Source organism: Mus caroli, chromosome 19, assembly GCF_900094665.2.
Source record: "Mus caroli chromosome 19, CAROLI_EIJ_v1.1, whole genome shotgun sequence".
In the NCBI taxonomy this organism is placed as follows: domain Eukaryota; kingdom Metazoa; phylum Chordata; class Mammalia; order Rodentia; family Muridae; genus Mus; species Mus caroli.
The window spans coordinates 53275-66978 of NC_034588.1; the positions used below are offsets into that span (position 1 = coordinate 53275).

Sequence of the window (13704 nt, forward strand, 5' to 3'; positions counted from 1 at the left end):
GAGAAATGCTCTCTCACAAAAGCAAAGTGAACAGCTCCTAAGTAGGTAGTCGTCTTCCTCCACGTGCACACGAACACGCATGTGCACCTACTCCAACAAGATATCCACACATGTAAGCACATACGAAGCTAACCATGCTTCCGCTGGGCATGGGAGCCACACGTACCTGTAGAGTCAGACAAGAGAACCAGCTCACCATTGCTCTTACAGTAGGAAATGGCGCTCAGGATCAGAGGCCAGACACCACCACCACACATTGTGTGACTTCATTTCTGTAATATTCCCTAGTCTATGATACTTCCCACCTAAATGAAATGTCCTGCAACTTCCCTAGACTCGTATATACTAGTTCTGTACAAAACCCGGGAAGCATAGACCATCAAAGCTGTGTCTTCTCAGGCAGGGAAGAGGTGAGACAGTATTCAGCTAGTTTAACCTACAAAAAGTAGGCAGGGGAGAGAGAGAATGAAGCCCATTCTCTGAAATGCCCAGAATAGGCAAGTTCACAGGGACAGAAAACAGACCAATGGTCGCCTGGGGCTGACAGAGGGCAGAGCGTGGGAGTGACTGCTGATTGTAGGAGTTTCCTGTGCAATGGTGACATGATGTTTCTGAAACAGATGAAGCTGATGGCAGCAGGGCTCGTTAAACATCATCAACCCCAGCGGCAGATGCATGAGTTCTGTCAGGTGCTGGTCACACATCAGCGGGACCAGTTGCTTGTTTGGCTTGGTTTTGTTCTTGCCCATTCATTTTGTTTTGTGGGTCTTTTGAAACAGGGTTTCCCTGTGTAGCTGTGGCTGGCCTCGAACTTGCTATGTGGGCCAGGCTGGCCTGGAACTTGCTAAAATCCTCCCACCTCTGCCTCCTGCCTTCTGGAATTACAAGCACATAACAGCAAAGCCCTACGTTTGTTGTATTACTACTCTTTCTTTGTGTGTTTGTGCGTGCTTATGTGCCACAGCATGCCTGAGGGTGTCAGAGGACAACTTGAAGGAATTGGTTCTCTCCTTTTTTGAAGACAGGGTTTCTTGCTGGCCAAGGGCTCACCAATGAGGCTAGGCTGGCTGGCCAGTAAACCCAGACAGCCACCTCTTCTCACCAGTGCTGGGCCTATCACCACATCTGCTTTTTAACTGGGTTCTGGGCTCTCACACTGACACAGCATGCTTTACAGACAGAGCCATTGCCCCAGCCTCCTGACAGCAGACACTAATGGACAGACCTCATCCAGTCACTTGGAGGGATACATGGAACACAGACCTTTCTTCAGGCCTAACTGCCTTGACCTTGGAGAATCACTATCCTTGCCTTTGAACTCACACTGCAAAGTCTCCCTGCCTGGTTCTCAACCCCATCGGCATTCAAAGGCGAATGCACTGTCTGCAGCTGCAGAGGGCAGGTCCTGGTGGTTGACAGCTTTGACGAATCACAGGCACACACAAGCTGCACACCCATGCGAACCCACACACATGCATACATACCCATTTGCTAGCGTGCACACATTGGCACAGAGGACACCCACATCTCCGTTTAGGCCAGCCTCTTAGGACAGCTTAATAAAGAAGACAGCTTGGAAGCCGGGCGTGGTGGCGCACGCCTTTAATCCCAGCACTCGGGAGGCAGAGGCAGGTGGATTTCTGAGTTCGAGGCCCGCCTGGTCTACAGAGTGAGTTCCAGGACAGCCAGAGCTATACAGAGAAACCCAGTCTCAAAAAAAAAAAAAAAAAAGAAGAAGAAGAAGAAGAGGACAGCTTGGTAGCGAGCACCGACAAGGCGTTCTGCACATGGCCTTGACCCAGCAATCAGTTCTGATAGTCCTCAGTACCCACTGGCCTGAGCAGCTGGCCTTTCAACTGTTATTTGGGGCTGTAGTATCTATGACAGGAAAAGCTTGAATACCCCTCCTGTTTCAGGGAACAAGTTAATTGTGGCAAAATAAAGCCATAGGAGGGGATACTCTTAGTAACCAGTAAGTCAAGAGGGATATCAGGGAAGCTGCATTTACTAAAGGCAAGTAGATTCAAGGTCTATAATGAAATATTACAGGCTAGTGGGAGCTGGCCATAGGACAAAAGAAATATCTAAACTGCATTATTTTGGCTAGGTATGGTGATGTATGCACACCTGTAATTCCAGCACTCCAGAGGCAGAACAAATCTCTGAGTGCAAGGCCCGCCTGGTCTACATAGAGGGTTCCAAGGTTCTGCCTCAAATTTTTATTTAATTAAAAGTTAAAGACAAATAAATTTGTTTGTTTATTTTTACAGTTCTGTTTTTCCAGTTTTCGGATTTTCTACACGCCCCCCCCCCCCACACACACACACAATGAGTACCTATTCGGTTTGCTATTTAAAATTAGCATAAGAAAGCTTAGTTGTCCACAGCTTGTCTATAATTCCGAAGGCAAAGGAGGCAAACGATGCATCAAGTAGAAGGCCAGCCTGCTGCTACTTATACAGCTAGACTGTCTCTTAATACACAGTATAGCCTTGAGGCAGGGCTCAGGCGCTGAGGATTACTGCTGCCAGCACAGGGTGCAGACCCAATCCAGAGCAGGAATCCTGGAGTGCAGCTGCCCTATAGAGAGCTCAAGGCTGCGCCTGGGGGTGGGGAACCCACTGCAGTCCCTAACCCACCCCAGAGTCCTGCACAGGGCTAGGGACGCCTTCTCATTCTCCACGTGGGGGTGGAGGGACGCAGTCTGTCTGACATTAACCCTGAAAGAATGGCCCGAGTCCACCCACTCACCCCTTCAACCCCTAGTCCACACGCCCTCCCACGCACACCCCCTAGCTCCTGGCCGGGCCACCTTGACTCTCCCTCCCCCCAGCACAGGGCATCTGGATTCCCTGGTTTACAAGGGAAATACACCTAAGAGTCAAGGCAAACGGGCATCTCTAACTTAACCTGGGTGGAGTGTGGCCTCCGCAGCTCCCGGCCACACTCACCCGGAAGCCACAGGGCACAGTCGCTCCAGCTTCCACCTCCTTAGTGCTAGGACTGGTCTTATCTCCCTGGGGAACAATTAGCTTATCTGGAGGCCAGCTCCCTCATTTTCCATCACACAAGTTCTGTAGGGTTGGAAGGGCCCCAGGTCTCATTGGAGTTTCAGATAGGGAGTGGTGCAGGGAAATGCTGCCAATCCCAAGGAAGGCAGCTCAGAAGCCGGAAGACAGGGTTATCAGTCGGTCTTAGGGTCTGAGAGATGACGCAGGTAACCATAAGGTTGGACCTTGGAATCTCTTTACTTCCCAAATGGGAAAGACTTCAGCAATCTAGTCACAGTTTAAAGTCATAGTGAGAGGACCTCCCACCAACACACCCTACCTAGGCTCATTAGAAGCCACAGTCACCCCTCCACTGATAAATGGAGAAAATAAATGTGGTATGCCCATACAGATGGAATATTACTCAGTCCTACTCAGTGGTGGTTACGCCTTTATTCTCAGCACTCAGGAGGCAGAGTTAGGAGGATCTCTGTCAATTCTAAGCCAGCCTGTTTTACAGAGCTAGTTCCAGGGCAGCCAGTGCTATACAGTGAAACCTTGTCTCAAAAAGGAAGGGGGGGAGGGAAGAGGAGGGAGAAGAAGAAGAACTAAAGACACTTACCACAACACACCAGGTGACCCCTGAGAAGGACATGCGCAGTGAAAGAGGCTAGACACAAATGATCATGTTGTATTTATATGATATGTCTAAAATAGGTTAATCCTTATTTTTTTGTTGTTAAAGATTTATTTATTATTATATGTAAGTACACTGTAACTGTCTTCAGACACTCCAGAAGAGGGAGTCAGATCTCGCTACGGATGGTTGTGAGCCACCATGTGGTTGCTGGGATTTGAACTCCAGACCTTCGGAAGAACAGTCAGGTGCTCTTACCCACTGAGCCATCTCACCAGCCCAATTCTTATTTTTTAATTTGACAGAAAAACAAGTTAGTGCCTGCCAAGGATTTGGGGCTGGAAGACTAATGGCTTTTTATCACCCTGTGGGTACAGCCAAAGCTACCAGATTGTGTGTCTCCAAGTAACTCAATATGATACACAAGTCATATCTTTTTAAAAAAAATATTTAATGTATGTGAATACACTGTTGCTGTCTTCAGACACACCAGAAGAGGGCATCTGATCCCATTACAGATGGTTGTGAGCCACCATGTGGTTGCTGGGAATTGAACTCAGGACCTCTGGAAGAGCAGTCAGTGCTCTTAACCACTGAGCCATCTCTCCAGCCCCACAAGTCATATCTTTGTAGACTTAAAAATTGAGACCTTACATTTTAAAAAAAATACCAATATACAGCAAAGATGAGTTCATTGTCTGAACACAAAAAAGCCAAGCAGAGCTGCATGCAACCGGTGCATGCTGGGGCTCACTGTCACCCCATTTGCCCCCTAGGAGGCTGATACAGCAGCCTCTTGTTGGTTCCTGCTGGCACAGCATAGCAGGCAGACTAGAGCCTGTTTGTTCTCCAGGCATGTCTTCTCTAGAGAGCCAGGATTAATCTGGTTGGCCCCTATCTCCCCTTCAGGTCTCTGGTGCATAGCTGTACACAAAGACAGGAAGAAAAGACAGGAAGCCTAGTGAGGTCCTAGTGCAGACATGGCGGAGCTCAGAGATGTGGGGACTCAGGCTGGGAAGAGATCCCGACTCGAGGGCAGGGGCAGCTCTACAAGTATGCCACCTAAAGTCAGTCACATAAGTATGCCACCTAAAGTCAGTCACATGAGACCCCGCTGTTGCTCTTAAAATTATTCTCTTCTTCTTCTTCTTCTTCTTCTTCTTCTTCTTCTTCTTCTTCTTCTTCTTCTTCTTCTTCTTCTTCTTCTTCTTTTCTTCTTCTTCTCTCCTCCTCCTCCTCTTCCTCCTCTCTCTCCTCCTCTTCTTTCTCCTCCTCCTCCTCTTTCTCCTCCTCTTTCTCCTCCTCTTTCTCCTCCTCTTTCTCTTCCTCCTCCTCCTTCTCCTTCTCTTCCTTCTTCCCTCCCCTTTGGTATTTGGAGACTCATCTAGTCTTGATGTGATTGTCTGCCGTTCTTTTTGCTCCTCTCCCTGAATACTCAGGTTCTGCAGAGGGGTCTCCCTTACCCATTCATCCCATCTCCCTCCAGCCATTACTCTACCTTGACCATCTCCACAGGGGTTAAAACTACTACTTAGGACTTTGTCACATGTCAGTGTTTATCCCCTGTCTTCACCACTGAATCCCAAGCCCCTGTAGGGTGAGGACTTGGCTTTCTGCAGAAGCCAAAGCTTATTACGTTTTAAAAGCATGTTTGTAGGGGTGTCTACAAGTGTGCATGTACATCATATGTGCATTTGATGCCCAAAAAAGTCAGAAGAAGGTGTTAGATCCTCTAGAACTGAAATTACAAGAGGCTGGGAGCCACCAAATGGGTTCTGGGAACCAAATATGGGTCCTTTGCGAGAGCAGCCAGTGCTCTTAACCAATGAGCCAGTGGTGGTCTTGGGTTGTATGAGAAAGGTAACTGAGCACACAGGAGGAACAAGCCAGCAAGCAGCATCCCTCCGTGCTCAGCTTCAGTTCCTGCCCTGACTTCCCTCAAGGAAGAAGGGAAACTTGAAAGCCAAACAAACCCTTTCCTCTCCAAGCTGCTTTTGGTCATGGGTTTACCACAGCAACAGAAAGCATGCTCGCTGGATTTTTCTTACATTTATTATTTATGGAGGTGGGGCTGGAGTGGAGGGTGGAGGACAACTTGCAGGAGTTGATTCTCTCCTTTTACCATTTGATCCAGGAAATCAAACTCAAGTCATCAGGCAAGCACCTATACCACCCAGCCATCTCACCAGCTGTCTTGTTTAGGGTTTTATTGCTTCAAAGAGACATCATGACCACGACAACTCTTATAAAGGACAACATTTCATTGGGGCTGGCTTTCAGGTTCAGAGGTTTAGTTCATTATTATCATGGTGGTGTCCAGGCAGGCATGATGCTGGAGAAGGAGCTGAGAGTTCTGCATGTTAATCCAAAGGCAGCCAGAAGCAGACTTTCTACACTGGGCAGAGCTTGGGCACCAGCAGACCTCAAAGTGTACCCCCACAGTGACACACTTCCTCTAACAAGGCCACACCTCTTCTGATAAGGCCACACTTCCCAATAGTGCAACTCCCATGGGCCAAGCATATTCAAACCACCACGCCAGCCCTATTCCTAGTTTCTTCAAGGTTTTAGACATTTTTTTTCCCCTAGCTGGGCATGGTGGAGTACACCTTTAATCCCAGCAATCTGGAGGACAGAGACAGGTGGACCTCTGAATTCAAGGCCAGCCTGGTCTACAGGGAGAATTGCAGAATAACCAGGGCTACACAGAGAAACTTTGTCTTGAGAAAAATAATTTCTTCTTTTGTAGGTGTGTATGTCTTCCATTCATATGTATGTGACATGGTATCATATGGAGCTCAGAGGACACCCTCAGGAACTGATCCTCACCCCCTATCTTGTTCAAGGCAGTCTCTTTGTTGTTACCACTGTGTACATCAAGCTAGCTGGCCTGTTAGCTCCTGCAAATCGTCTTGTCTGTGCTTCTCTTCTCTCTCTAGGAACACTGGGATTAGACACGTGATATCATGCCTGGCTTTCTATGGGTTCTTAGGGTTTAAACTCAGGTCCTCGTGCTCGTATGGCAAAAGTTTTACCCACTGAGCAACATCTCTGGCCCTTTAAGAAAGTTCTTGTAAAGAAGGGGTGTTGAATTTTAAACAATATATTTATGAATTTTTAAGAACATTTTAACGTTGTAGATATTGAATTTTATCAAAGGCCCTTTCTGAGTCAGTTGAGATGACATGATTTTTTTTTTATATTTTTATTACATATTTTCCTCAATTACAAGAGATGACATGATTGATTTGTGTTGTGTTCTCCCTATGGATTTGCATATGTTCAATCATTCTCGAATCCCTGAGCAAGACCAACTTGTGATTAGTGGTCATGAAGTGTGAAAAATCCTACTGTGTTCTTTTTGGGTTTGTTTTGGTTTTGGAGACTTGTTTTAGTTAGGATTTTATTGTGACGAGGAGACACCATGACCAAAGCAACTCTTATACAGAACAACATTTAATTGGGCTGGCTCATGGTTTCAGAGGTTGAGTCCATTATCATCTTGTTAGAAAGCATGGCTGCGTGCAGGCAGACATGGAGCTGAAGAAGGAGCTGAGAGTTCTACATCTTGATCCACAGGCAGTAGAGGAAGACTACGTGCTACCCTGGGCATAGCTTGAGCATATGAGACCTCAAAGCCCACAGTAACACTCCAACAATTGTACTTCCTCCAACAAGGTCATGCCCACTCCAATGAGGCCACACCTCCTAATAGTGCCACTTTCTATGGGCAAGCATTCAAACACATGAGTCTATAAAGGCCATTCCTATTTAAACCACAACAAAGACAAAGTCTCTCTATGTAGCCCTGGCTGGCCAAAAACTCTGTTTGAACCAGACTGGCGTCTAATTTATGAGAAATGGATTAAAGGAGCATATCCCAACACCCAATTTTTAATAATTCCTTTGAGAATGTTTTCGTCTGTGTTCCTCAGAAATCCCACCTGTCATGTCAACACCCAGCCATTGGGAGAGCAGAGGAGCAGGAGTTTAAGATCATCCTTGGTTGGTTACATAGCAAATTTGAGGCCAGCCTGGGCTTCAGAAGTCTCATTTTCTGCTGTTCTTTTGTTTTGCTTTGTTTTTGAGGCAGAGTTTCTCTATGTATCACTGTCTGGCCTGGAATTCCCTATGTAGACCAGGCTGACCTCAAACTTGAACTCTTAGAGATCCGCCTGCTTCTACCTCCCCAGTGCTGGGATTAAAAGCATGTGCCACCACACCTGGCTCATAAGATTCATTTTCAAAGAATTCCCTCCAAATTTTTTTCTTAAAAAAAAAATCAATGGTTGGGCTACCTAGTGAGATCCTATCTTAACAAAAACAAATATTAATTTAAGATGAGTCCTTTTTTTTAAGATCTAAAAAACTTTTTATATGTGTGTTTATGTCTATGTGATTATGTTCCTGGTGGGTGTACCTGGAGCTGAAGTTAGTGGGAGCCACCTGACATAGGTGCTGGGATCCGAACCCTGGTCCTCTGGGAGATCAGTAAGTGCTCCTCACCATCTCCCCAGCCCCTGGTTTCTAGATCTTTCTAGGGTTTATTCCCCTATGAGCCGATAAACAACAACAGTTAATTTTGACCTCTTACCCTCCACTTCCCTGGCGATGGGCAAAGAGACACCTTGTTGATAATGTGGTTCTTGTATCAGTCAAAGGCAGAGCAGACAGCAGTCCTTTGTCTATCCTAGCTTGATTCCTAGCTTCCTGGACAAAGCTATCTTATGGCTATGACTCATAAAAACTAAGTCAAATCAAATCAAATCCAGGCAGGGCAGCACAGGAGGAGGAAGCCAGAGACCTGTGGATTGCTATGCCACCCATAGAACTGCCCTCCAGCACATGGCACAAGCAAGCTGTAGATACCCACTTGCTGCTATGCCATGCAGCACAGGTATAAGATGTCACCCAGGAGCCCACCAGCTTCGAGGATAGCCTGCTGGAGGCACTACAATGTGTGAGTCTGTGGTGGTCAGATGGAAGGGAAAGAGAAATGGAACAGCTTGAGTGTTATGAAGAGAGATGGAACTGGAAACTGGAAGGTAGAGGGGAGTTGCCTATTGTGAGTGGCCAGCTCTGCCAGCTGGGTATATTGGTGAGGTCCCAGCCCAAGCTGCCACTGAGGGTCATGTCTGAGTTCATGGACACACAGTGGCAGGGGTCAGTGTTGATGTCCCTGGCTCACATTACCACTAGAGAACACGGGGAAGTTCCCGGTTGGAGCAGCTGCCTGGGACCACCTGGATGTCCATGGGCTGTGTAACTGGCCCCGCCCCTCAGGGCATGCAGAGCTCTGGAGAGATGGCCCCATCTCTTACCAGGCAGCAGCACGTAGGAGAGCAGGCCCTGAACTTCACCCAGGCAGCTGGCTCTGGAGGTGGTGGTGTTGGTGAGCTAGCCCTGAGGGCATGAGTGTGGGAGCACTGACCTCTCCACTTTATCTGCCCTGAGATAGCACAGATGCAGGGCTATGTCCTTTCTCCCCTCTCCACTTCCAGCAGTGGAGAAAGCTGCCCACAGAGTCACGAGCTCAGGAGAGCTGGCCCTGCCCCTCCCCTGGACAGCACAGCAAGCTGACCCTAGTGTCAGGGAGCAGGCCATTAAGACCCCAGAGCAAGAGTTTGGGAGCCTGGTCTCATCCGCCATGAGGTGGTATTTGGGCTAGGCTGATGCCCTCCCTCTCCTTGCCCCTCATTGCCTGTGGCATTCTGGAGGGCTGGCTCTGGGGTTGTGAGAGTGGGAGAGCTGGCCCTGCCCCTTACTGGCTGTAGAACTTGGAAGAGTGGGCCCTGCACCTTGACTGGCTCTGGAGGTGTGGGTAAGAGTGATCACTCAGGAGAGCAGGCCCTGAGTCACCTAGGCAGCAAGTGGAACTGGCTCTGGTTAGCAGCGGGGCGTGGGTGAGCTGGCCCTGACGCCATGAGAAAAGGAGAGCTGACCCTGCCTCTTGCACATGGTGGCATTGGGTCACCTAGCCTGAGCAGTGCTGGAGAGCTCACCCTGGTGGTGCGGATAAGAGAGAGCCAGTGCCCTGAGGAGCTCAGCTGCAAATGGCTGGGACACACGAAAGGGCCAGTCCTGGAGTTCCAAAGTTGCAGGATCTCCATGACACAGGGTTTCAACAGGATAACTGGGAAGGGAGTGGGATGGGGGTATCTTGATGAGGATTCGATATTGATGATCACAGAACCCAGAGATCTCCAACCAGACCAATGATTCATTGCAATGAGCATTTGCCATGTGTAGATGTGTTGACAGAGAGATGTGCTGTGGGACACACTGTGACACTCTATGAGATTTTTTTTCTATGTATGCTTTGTTATTGTTGTTATTGTTTGTGTTTTATTTTGGGGGGAAGGTTTCAAGGGTGAAGAATGGATATGAGGGGATGGGGAGATGAGCAGGACTGGGGTGCATGATGGGAAAATCACAATAGCTTTTTTTTTTAAAGAGATAATTTTGATATTCTGTATTTGGTATGACTTGTTCTGTGGCCTAGAAAGATTCTAGAGACACTTCCTTGGTCTAGACTCAAACTTGCAGCAAGCCTTTTGCCCCAGTCTCCCAAGTGTTGGCCTTACAGGCTCCAATTCACCATGTGGCAAGAATGACCTTAAACTTCGGATCCTCCTACCTCCAACTCCTGAGTGCTGGGCTGGCAGGCATGCACAACCTTGCCTTGCTTGTATGGGGCTACGGAGCAAACCGAGGACCTTGTGCTTGCTCAGCAAGCACTACCAACTCTGCTCCATCCCTGGTCCCTCAGGGTAGGGACAAACCCCAAGTGTACTAGGGCTTCCTTGCTCCCGTGGCCTCAGGCTGCACTAGGTCATGTGTAAGGAAATAGAAAATACTCAAATGCATTTTAAAACCTGAGAAGACTAGCATTTGCAAGTAGAACAGAATAAAGCAGACTTATAAATACCAGACCCACAGCTCCTTGAGCAGCAGCTAGGGCTACATTAATAAATAAATAAATAAATAAATAAATAAATAAATAAATAAATAAATAAATACATACATACATACATACATACATACATACATAAATACATAAATACATAAATGAATAAATAAATAAATAAATAAATATCCTATCTCGATAAATAAATAATCTTTTATAAAAAGAATGCCAGCAACTGCTCTCAACACACAGAAGCCAGCTCAGCCATGCCCACAGTGAGTCCCCTGGTGTCCTGTAACCTATGGAAAGAGCCCTTCTGTCAGGGGAGTCCCAGTTCCTACGTCCTAATTATGACCCTCTTCTCCCATCCTCAGGCCCTTGGTGGTCTGAGACCTTGCACCACCAGACTTCAGCTCAAAACCATTTGCCTCTCTCGGGAATGATGACACATGTCAGATGCAGTTGCCAGCAAGACAAAGGTGTGATTCAAGTTTCAAGTGAGCACATGTCAAAGCAAGTCAGAAAAGACTCTGGAAGCTGAGTCTAGCTCTGGAAGATATGAGCCGGAAAAGTTGAAGAGATAGATAGCCGGGTGATTAAAACACTTGGCCATGAAAGTCTGAGGATCCAAATTCTGGTCTCCAGAAAACCACATAAAGACTGACCAGTATAATTCCAGCCTTCGAAGGCAAGAGATAGGGGGTATCCAGAACATACCGGCCAGCAGGACTAGGCATATCAGTGAGCTCTGGATTTGACTGGGAGAGTCTTCCTCCGTGAATGGGGTGGAAGAGCCCCATTCTTTTTTTTTTTTTTTAAGTATTTTTATTTTGGTTTTTTTTGAGACAGGGTTTCTCTGTATAGCCCTGGCTGTCCTGGATCTCACTTTGTAGACCAGGCTGGCCTCGAACTCAGAAATCCGCCTGCCTCTGCCTCCCGAGTGCTGGGATTAAAGGCGTGTGCCACCACGCCCGGCTGAGCCCCATTCTTGTAATGGAAGATGGCTCTTACATCAGCCTCAGACCTCCCCATGCCTGTGCACCCACATGAACAAGTATCCTCACACATGCAAAAACATGTGTGCATGTAAATTCATTTTAAATTATGAAAATGTTTAAATTTGTATTAAGAGCTGCAGCAAGGTAGCAGAGCAAATGAGAGAAGATTCTAGAACCTGGGAAGAAAGCATGCTGTAATAGACTAATTTCCAAAGCAGTTAATACCAAACAGAGCAGCAAAGCCCAACCTTGAAAAGACTCTTTGAGACAAGGTGTAGTTAATAAAGCTTGAGCTGGCCTTGAACCCATGACCCTCCAGCCTCAGCCTCCCAAGGACTGGGAATTACACATGCACTCTGCTGCAGCACTCTTGCTTTGCCTGTCCTCACTCTTCAGCCCATTAAAAATCTTACTTCTACCCTAATATGTCTTCATTCCCCCCTCTTAAAATTATTTTAAAATAAAAATATTTGTCTGAAGCTGCATTAATTTATTGTTATTTAAGCTGTGTGGCAGCGATCTGTGCTTGTTCTTTCTCCTTCTCCCTCCACCCCCCATTCCCAGGGTCTAAATGGGCTTGGTTGGTCTGAAACTCACAAAGATCTGCCTGCCTCTGCCTCTCTCTCTCTCTCTCTTTCTTTTTTTAAAATTTTATTTATTTAATGTATGAGTGCTCTGATGCATATATATCTGCCTGCCTGAAAAGGGCATCAGATCCCCCATATAGATGGCTGTGAGCCACCATGTGGTTGCTGGGAATTGAACTCAGGACCTCTAAGAGCAGCCAGTGCTTTTAGCCACTGAGCCATCTCACTAGCCCATTTGTTTGTTTGTTTTTAAATTTTGTAGTTATATTTATGTACAGAAAACTTAATGTACATTTAACCCAGTGTAGTGGCGAGTTCTTTAGCCTTTGCCTTTTCCAGCTTGGCAATGTGAGCCACAGACTTGGGACCCAGGACGTTGCCTCCCCAGTGGCAACGGATCTCATCATATCTGTCATTATAATTGGTCCTAATAGCTTCCACCAGCTTAGCCAGAACACCCTTGTCTTCCGAGTTATCCTGTGTGAAGACAACCGTGGTGCATGTCTTCCTGTGGACCAGGCATCCCAGTCTGGCCTTTCCCTGGATGATGCAGTAGGGCACCCCCATCTTTCGACACAGGGCAGGCAGGAAAACCACCAGCTCAGTGGGGTCTACATCATGGGCAATCACCACCAGATGAACCTTCTTGTTCTCCACCAAGGTGGTGACTGTATTGACTCCTGCTCGGAGGACAGGTGGTCTCTTAGTTGGGATGTCACCTTTGCCAGCAGCTTTCTTCTCAGCACGGGCCAGTAGCCTTTGCTTCTTCTCTTGCTTTGCCTCTGGCCTGTACCTGTGGGCAAGCTTAAGCAGCTGAGTAGCTGTTTGCCTGTCCAGCACCTGGGTGAACTGGTTAATGGCAGGAGGTGCTTTGAGCCGTTTATAGGGGATGGCTCTTTGCCGCTGCAGCTTGATGTAGCCGGGCCATTTGACAAAGTGTGTTAGATCTCTTTTGGGCTGGATATCCTGACCAATTCCAAAGTTCTTGGGCCTTTTCTCAAACAAAGGATTGACCACCTTTTTGGCCTCCTGTTTCTGGACGATGGCTGGGGCCGGGGCCACCTTCTTCCCAGTGGCCTTCTTTTCTTTGGGCGTCCTGCTTGGCTGGTGGAGAGAGAAAGTGCCTCTGCCTCTTGAGTTCAAGAATTAAAGAAACACTCCGGCGAACCCAGCCTTTTAACTGAATTTTACTTAATAATAACGATGGTGATGATAATATTTATTACTGTGTCTCAAGAATGTTGGTTTCTTTAAAAGTCAAGTTATGTTATGTGCCTATGTTTTTGTTAGTTTATTTAACCCCAGGTTTGGGATAAGAGGCTGCTTCACAGCAGGTGATTATGATTTGCCTCAGCACTAGCAGGGCAGTGATTTTTGTCAGCACAGATATTTTCATTTGGGAAACTCTGGAGAGGGTATACATGAGAGAGTCCCCAGAGGGCTGTGGCTGCTGCTGCTCCCCTGCTGCTCCCCCAGCTGCTCCCCTGCTGCCCCCCTGCTGCTCCCCCTGCTGCTCCCCTTGCTGCTCCCCCAGCTCCCCTGCTGCTCCCCCTGCTGCTCCCCCAGCTCCCCTGCTGCTCCCCTG

General features: G+C 47.5%; 1 pseudogene; it reads right to left on the reverse strand.

The window, feature by feature from the left end:
- Positions 1 to 12413: 12413 nt before the first annotated feature.
- Positions 12414 to 13704, reverse strand: part of LOC110285953 — a 2674-nt pseudogene continuing 1383 nt past the window's right edge.